The sequence below is a fragment of the Cydia fagiglandana genome, chromosome 22 (genome assembly GCF_963556715.1).
Source record: "Cydia fagiglandana chromosome 22, ilCydFagi1.1, whole genome shotgun sequence".
Classification (NCBI taxonomy): Eukaryota; Metazoa; Arthropoda; class Insecta; order Lepidoptera; family Tortricidae; genus Cydia; species Cydia fagiglandana.
The window spans coordinates 6,123,058-6,131,902 of NC_085953.1; the positions used below are offsets into that span (position 1 = coordinate 6,123,058).

The 8,845-nt window shown below is 37.9% G+C and overlaps 1 non-coding gene across 1 annotated transcript; it reads left to right on the top strand.

Moving 5' to 3' along the window:
• The first annotated feature begins 6,368 nt into the window (after positions 1–6,368).
• On the top strand, positions 6,369–6,441 carry Trnad-auc (transfer RNA aspartic acid (anticodon AUC)). Its single transcript has one exon. It is a non-coding gene; the product is annotated as a tRNA-Asp (tRNA).
• Positions 6,442–8,845: the final 2,404 nt, after the last annotated feature.

Here is an 8,845-nt window from a genome sequence, read left to right on the forward strand (position 1 = left end):
TAGTTTAAGGATATACCCGGGTCCCGGGTCCAAATACAAAATATCTTATGTATTTGTATTGTATTGTACTTTATTATTTTTGATTTACCTGATTATCTTTCTTATCATTACATCAATTAAAAAGTATTAGGTACCCGAGTCGGTGCCCCATGTTATTTTCTTCCTTGTCGCTCCATGTCTTTCAGGACTATCTTAGATTCTCTTATATGACTTTATCATATGATACGGATATCCGTTTTTTATTTATTTTTTATTAGACATAAATCACAATTACATAATATTTTGATCCAAAAGCATCGTTAAACCAGAACGGTTTGTCTCGATACTCCATTCGCCAGTACAATAATTAAACTAATTCCTCCAGTACGACTTTATAATGCATCTATTTCCATTACAAATATCTCAAACACTAAACATAGTACACCCGGTATTAAAATACAATTTTCTCCGACTAAAATAGAAAGTAGTCTATTCTGCACTCCCCCTATCCCGTATGTTTATTTATAGAGCATTTAGAAAAGACGTATTCCCGTTTTCATCACGGAGCGAGAGGCTATTTTCCTGCTTTGTTTTCTTTTAACCTTTGCTTTTCGTCAGTGAAAGTGAAATTACAACACTGTTGGCAGGCGTGGCTCACTCCGCGATTTCGTCGCTTTGCTACAGGTAGCTAAAAGTACATCCGTTCGACCCCAATTTTGGGGTTTGCCATAAGCCGCGCGTGGCGCTGTCGCCACATTCTTGCGGCTGCGGTCAGCTGTGGTCGCGGCCAACTAAGGACTGTATCGTTTATTATAAATACAAATAAAACCTGGTCTAACTGTTGACGTGTGTATTATTTTGTATTACTATGTTCTTAAGACATTCATGGCGTTGAACCATGGCTAGAACAGGTCGATAGAAACGCTCCATGATGGTTATATTGTATACCAAAGTCGGGGTTGTCGTAAGTAACATGCCATATTCTCTAAAAGGCCACCAAGCACAGATCCAAAACTTTTGTTCCAACTAAAAGAAATGATTAGACTATGCCCAGATGTTTCGCTTTACGAATCATATGTAATTGCTGTTTACATAGTACGATTTTTTTTGTGTAATATCTCGTCTTGTTCGCAAACCGTAAATTTTCTTGTAGTATTTGTCCAAAATCGTTGTAGTTACTCGGGAGGATTGGGTAAATATTGTCCAAACCATATGCTTTACGTGATCTCCCAGGACGAAATGTTACTTATTATTAAAGCATTAATTAAACTATATGTGTAATTTTTTAATAAAAATATAATACCAGAAAAAACGGCTAAGTAAAGTTGTATTTATAATAAACGATACAGTCCTTATATATGGTCGCGGTTTACTACGGTTGCTATCGGGCCCATTGAGTTATTATAATATAGAGAAGCCATACCATAAAATGAAATTGTCGCAATTGCAACCTGTACCACGCCAGGCGTGGCTCACTCCGCGATTTCGTCGCTTTGCTACAGGGAGCTAAAAGTACATCCGTTCCGCCCAAATTTTGGGGAAAGCCATAAGCCGCGCGTGGCGCTGTCGCCACCTAGAGGCCATATCTGTGCTGATCGTAACAGACGCGTTTTGTTAGAGAGTGAGTCTTCTGTACTTAGTACTATTATTTATTCTGTGACCACGCGACCAAAACGCCGTAAAATTCATGGCGCTTACGCGTTTATGTCGCGAGATTCACGCTCCGCTTCTAGGGTTTGTTGTCAAAATAACAACTCATGGCGCAAGATACTGGTTCTCCGTGCCGGTTCTATACGTAGTAATGATAGTTCGGGCCAATCGGTGAAGTTACATAGTTTTCAATTTACTGTAGGTACTGAGAAATAACTCAATTTCTATGACACTCGTAGACGTATGAATATTTTCGTTTAAATGCTTTACCATGACATTAATTCCCGACTTTTAACTAGAACTATAATTATCTCACTTTCTTAATGTTCCTTTCAGGAAAATTTCAATTGTTCAATAAACAATTTATCCCTAGGGAATAATCCTACACTGAGAGAAAAATCATTAGTAAACTAAACCAGGAATTAAAAAACAGTTATGTACTGGGAGAAAAATGAAGTTTAGTAATAATTATACACGTTTCACTATTTCTGTAAAGTTTATTTATTTCTACAAACAGCTCAGTAATCCTAAATCTAATTTCAACAAACAGATAATAGAAATTGCAAGAACTAATAGAAATTGCAAAAGTCAATTTGTTCCTATTAGTTTGACTCTTCTTGTCCCCGAATTAAATTTATTTTTGTAATTCTAAGTGTATTTTTGTTATCCTTTTCTCTCAGTTTATAGGTGTATGTACTGGGTACAGTTAGCTTCAAATAGATAGTGATGGTCCAAGTGGCCAAATATATCGTAACACACCTTTGTTAGGTACTATAGAAATAAGGATGTGTTTATATTTGGCCACTTTAGGTCACTCTCTATTTGATTCTGACTGTACAGTCGCCATCAGATATATCGGAGCGGCCAAGGTACTCACAAACATCTGAACACGCCTCTATTGTCAGGGCGTTAGAGTGCGTGTTCAGATATTGTGAACACCTTGGCCGCTCCGATATATCTGATGGCGACTGTACCTGCAATTATAGCGGAAGCGGAACTATATAGAACTATACTTGTTTAATCAATTTCATTATCGCTAACGACCCCCGTCTGGAATTATTCCGGTAATTCCCGTAATTCCCGGCGATTCTCATTACCTGCCTTTTCAGCCGTACTGTTATGGCGTTCTATAAGCATTATATTATAGTTTTTTCATTAACGCTTTATTCGACAACATATGTACTTAAAGTACTTACTGTACACTGTACCCATACCTTGATTCACTAACAGTGTCAAAACTGACATAGGTATACGCTAACGTCTACGTAATTTACTTTCTATACCTACATCTCACTCGCACTAATATTATGCGAGTACGAGCGAGATGCATAGAAAGTAAGTTATGTTCTCGATAGCGTTTATGTCAAGTCAGTGTCAAACTGGTGGTAGCCACACTTGATATAACTTTTTGTATTTTTAGTCTAGGTAATCAGAAATTACTATTGAGTGCCACGTAGGCTTAGGCTCTCTCACTTTCCTTTTGTACATTCCGTAGTTTGAAACAACAGCATAGATTCACGTTAATTATTTCATTCCACCTTGATCATCGGAAAGGTTTCCTCTGTACTGTACATATGACATTTGACGACCGGTCTGGCCTAGTGGGTAGTGACCCTGCCTACGAAGCCGATGGTCCTGGGTTCGAATCCCAGTAAGGGCATTTATTTGTATGATGATACAGATATTTGTTCCTGAGTCATGGGTGTTTTCTATGTATTTAAGTATTTGTATATTATATATATCGTTGTCTGAGTACCCACAATACAAGCCTTCTTGAGCTTACTGTGGGACTTAGACAATCTGTGTAAGAATGTCCTATAATATTTATTTATTTATTTATATGTCAAATTAAGAGTCACAAGAATCCAGCCGCCGTTATACAATCGAAGTTCAACTTTCATTATAAAAACGACGTAGGTATTCTAACACTAATATGAACAGTCAAGTAACATATATCTATGTCTGGTACAGTCACCTGCAATAATATGTTACTCATCGAAGACCACTAAAATATGTGACACGCTCTTATGGCTCTACAAATAAGCTCGTGTCAGATATTTTTGCGGCCTTCGTTGTGTAACATATTATTGCAGGTGACTGTACTACTGTGTACAGTCAGCAGGTGCTGCGCGGCGTGAAGTCGCAGTATCCGGCTTGTTGAATAACTGATGACCCTTAGTCGCTAACTTGATCCAGCACCCACGAGGCACGGACGAAGCGGAGCTGAAACTATCTATTTGTTTATTTATAGTTATTAAAGGGTGAGTACTATTAAATTGTCGCAATTTGAATAAAATTTTATACAATAAAATAATATACAATAAAATTCAAAAATGTTTATTATTGGTAAGTTTATGATAAAATAGGCGAGCTAAAACCGTTTTATTGTTTGTCTAAAGCACGACGTGAGAATTCTCGGACTTTACTCTTGACCCGACTCATAGAATTTTGCACGGAATCATTTGTGATAAGTTTAGTACATTTAATCCACTTCCTTTTGAAATCGGGCAATGATGTGGCCGGTTGGCATGTTTTCCGCAATTTTGTTTTTATATTTGCCCAGTATTTTTCTATCGGCCGTAATTCTGGGCAATTTGGCGGATTTAATCCCTTTGGTACAACATCGACAGAATTCAAATTATACCAATCCATAGCTCTAGATGAATAATGGCAACTTGCCAAATCCGGCCAAAATAATGTCGAACAATTGTGCTTTTTAATAAGTGGCAACAACCTTTTCTTTAGGCATTCGGATATATAAATATCTGTGTTAATTGTGCCAGTGGTTACAAAAGGCGAACTTCTCATACCGCACTGGCATATCGCTTGCCACACGAGGAACTTTTTGGCAAATTTCTCGACTGGAATCACTTTTTCTGATTCAGGCAGACCCGAGACGTTGCGGGAAGAAAAGTATTGATTGCCTGGTATTGAATTGAAATCAGCCTTTACATACGTTTCGTCATCAATGATTAAGCAACCTGCTGTATTTTGAACAAACAAGGCGTACAATAATCTAGAACGTCGAACTGCTCGATTATACTGATCAACCGTTCTTTTCGGAGCTTTTTGTTTTTTGTATGTAACAATACCGCAGTTTTTTTTTATTTTTTGTACATTGCTTTGGCTTGTTCCAACTTTTTTGGACACATCTCGGGACGAAATAGCCGGATTTTGATCAAACAGCTTACACACCTTTGATTCCAACTTTTTGTTCCGTTTTCTTGTCGGATGACCCTCTCGCTGCTTTCTTTCAGTAGTTTTACCTCGTTTTAGCTTTTTTATGGTCCTTTGCACTGTTCTCCGAGTTGTATTGCACGATTTTGCAAGTTCCAAAGTAGATATATAGGGATTCATAGTAAATTTTTGCAAAATTAAATCGCGCACGCTTTTTTCTTTTGACGACATCTTGAAAGACAAATACAAGTGAATGTTTTTTTTTAAGAATAAAAGATGCCAATACATTCTAATTTTGATATATATAATAAGTTTTACCAAAAAGGTTGAGACTCTAGAAAAAAAAACGGAATATGTTAGCGACAATTTAATAGTACTCACCCTTTAGTTATGTCCGTCACTTGACATTGTTCCTTATCAATATGGGTTACTAGTTTCTGCCCGCGACGTCGTCTGAGTGGAATGATGATGATGATTGATAAAAACTACCCTATGTCCAAACTATCTCTTAATTCTTCTGTAAACTTAATAAGGCTTGTGATGGGTACTAGAAGATGATAAATATAATATATAGTTAAATATACTTATATACGTAGAAAATATCCATAACCCAGTGCATATCCCTATATTCGAATCCAGAACCTGCATCGTACGCAGGTCCAATGCGGAATATCACGAAATTTTGCAATAGTTCCATTATCTTTTCTTCTTGCTCCATTTTTATTACATCTCTGTTTAGCCCTATGATTGACTGGGGGAGAATGCCTTTAGGCATTAAGTCCGCTATTTATACTTTTTTATTTTGTGCAATGAAGTTTAAATAAATAAACAAATGTGTTGTATTTTTTCCTCCTCCACTTCAGTCTTACCTCCGTGTATTCTCTTCGCTAAACTTTCTTTCAGTAATGAGCATCGTTTTACTACTATTACAGAGATATATTATTCCTTTTATGTACTGAAGTTGCCCTGCATTTATTTCCCGGATTAATAAGGTAAAGGCAATCTTTCTTACTTTAATACATATTTATGAGGTGCTCGTGTAAAATATTATAAAATTATAATAACTTTAGCGTACCTGTTTACTTGGGATACAATGGATCCATCTTTTCTACTTCATCGTATTAGTGACATTTTCGTAGGTTTAAGAGAATTTGAAATAGAGAGTTACTGTCATGGTAAATATATTATGTACCCCAGAACTGGGGTTCTGACAGTTTTAATCTTATTTTAATTTTTAACAAGCAGGAACGTCTACGAACGATGCTATTAAGCTTAGAATAAATTTAAAAGTGGAAAAATTAGTGAGTGAGTGAGTTCAAGTCTCACCCAAGACAGTAATTTTTCCACTTTTAAATTTATTCTAAGCTTAATAGCATCGTTCGCAGACGTTTCTGATTGTTAAAAATTAAAATTAGTATGAGTAGCACATCGTAACTGGTGAATTTCCAATATGACTTGGAACTCCGAGAGCCATTTAAGATGTGTAACACTCTTACGGTAGATGTCGCTAAGGGTCCCCTTGACCTATAATATGGTGGAAAGATTTGCTGGCTGTGGATGAGGTCTTGGTGGCTCAGATGGCAGAGCGCTGGAGTATCGATCCAGAGGCCGTGAGTTCAAGTCTCACCCAAGACAGTAATTTTTCCACTTTTAAGTTTTAATCTTCTGTCGAAATATGGCAGTAAATTTACAGTGGCTACCCGCTACATAGTTTACTTTGACAATCCGCCTCTATATATCTACTCCTATTCTCTTTGCTTTAACTAGAGTAAGTCTTATTTTAGGTTTTGCTTTTGTATATGATCATACCCCGGGGTTTTGGGTGCTGGAATGATTTCGTCTATTTATAGCCCTTTTAAGTTATGGGATTAGTTGCCAAGCGGACCCCAGGCTCCCATGAGCCGAGCAAGAATGCCGGGATAAGGCGAGGAAGAAGAGAAGATACTTAGTCCTAGTTTTACCTGCTCTCTACATAGATATTTGATTTATCTATGTACCGAAGTTATATTATAATATATTGGTACATACAAAACCTATTAACACGTAACGCTAACCCCCAATCCGTCCATAATCCGGCTTAGTGATGTGACGTCAGTGTTTCTATTCCGGAAATATTGCCATCGATAATTTTGGTTGAGTCCAAGTTATGTCATTCTTACTGGTACTACACATACAATACTTACCTACAAAATAATCTTTACTACACACCTTAAGAGAAGAAAATAAAATAGAAGAACAGCAATACAAGTAGAGGTAAATATACGGTGAAATAACATATGCAGTCTTATCGCTAAAAAGCTCTTCTAGACAACCATTAGGTAGCGGTTTGATATTAGTGGACTTTCCCGCTGTTTTCCTACGTAATTGTCATTATAAAGGCAAGTAAAACTAAACACGTGAACGCTAAAGGGGCCCACTGATTAACAGTCCGCCGGACGGTATCGGTCTGTCAATTAGAACAAAATATGACAGTTCCGAACAACTTACAGGCCGATACCGTCCGGCGGACTGTTAATCAGTGGGCCCCTTAACAGGCCGGTAGAGCATACCAACGAAGGTTAATGTATTTGCTTATACACATTAATTCATAAAATTTGATTCGTTCATATTCATAAAATTCGTTGTCCGAAAAAAATATAATCCATGCAATATTGCCGGCAATATTTCCGTCCGTGTCCAACACTAACCTGCGTAAACCACTCTTGCGTATCCCGAGAGTATATGAGATATTGATTGGAGTTTTCCCGCTGTTTTCAATACTTTACCCATCCCTACAGGCCGCTATCCATTGTCTTACTCGAGATTGACTCGTAGTGGTACTCAAACTTTTTCAGATCATCAGTTTTCTTGCAAGGAATTTGTAGGTACATACCTTATAATCTCTATCATTTCTTCTTATAATTATTATTGCCATGACGTCTTAAAAAAAAAATCGTTGGTCGATGATGATGATGATGTTGGTTGGTGATGGTTGGTCGTATTAATTAAAATTTATTTTTACCAATTCAGCAGGCGTATTATAAAATGACTCACTTTTTAACATCGCGGAGTAGAAAGTGACCGACAGCGTCCTATCACTCTGTCACGTAGAAAAGAACGACCATCATATGTTAACTGTCCATCGGTGGACCTTATTACAAAAGGAATTACCGAATCCACCGATGGACAGTTGTGTTGCTGTTTGTACCAGGTATCCTTAAACCATTAATCCCACTAGATATGCCAAGTACCTTTGTGTACCTTTAGATGGCCGATGGGATCGAAATGTGCTCGAGTGGAGACCGCGGACTAGCAAGCGCAGCGCAGCGCAGGACGTCCACCCACAAGATGGACGGACGACCTTGTTAAGGCCGCCGGAAGACGCTGGATGCGGGTCGCTTCCAACCGGTACGAATGGAGGTCCAAGGGGGAGGCCTATGTTCAGCAGTGGACGTCTTATGGCTGAGATGATGATGATGATGATGCCACGTACAGGAGCATGTAGGGGCCGTGTCGTACCAGGACACTAAAGGGCTGGCTTCTGACCGACCAATGTGGAGGCAACTTCATCACGGTGCACCGACAAGAGCCCAGCTCATAAAGTGTTTTTTTAGACAATGTTTAAAAAAATAATAAAAAAATAAATATTCATTTTTTTCAAAATCCGGTGGACAAAACCGGACATAAAAGATTGAAGAACCGATAACCGTTTGTCTTATAATTCTATCTGTAGTGCAAAAAAAGAAGATACGATTCAAAACTTGTCGATAATCGATGAAAACCTCAATGAATGAATGAATATGCTAATGTGTATCTAGAACACAGTTTGAGAACCACCGGCCGCGGGCTCCGATGATTAACTTTTTGTTTTCCTTTTCCGTCACGTTGTACGCGTAATGTAGACGGATTTAAATAAAAGTTTCGTCATGATGAAGGACCCGTAATCCCAGGTGGTCCTATAGAAATCTGCCTAGTTTTAGTTTAAAGAGACGAGGCAAAATGAGGACTGTTTATTTACACGACTTACGCTTCGTCTTACGTAAGCGAACAACTCGCGAAC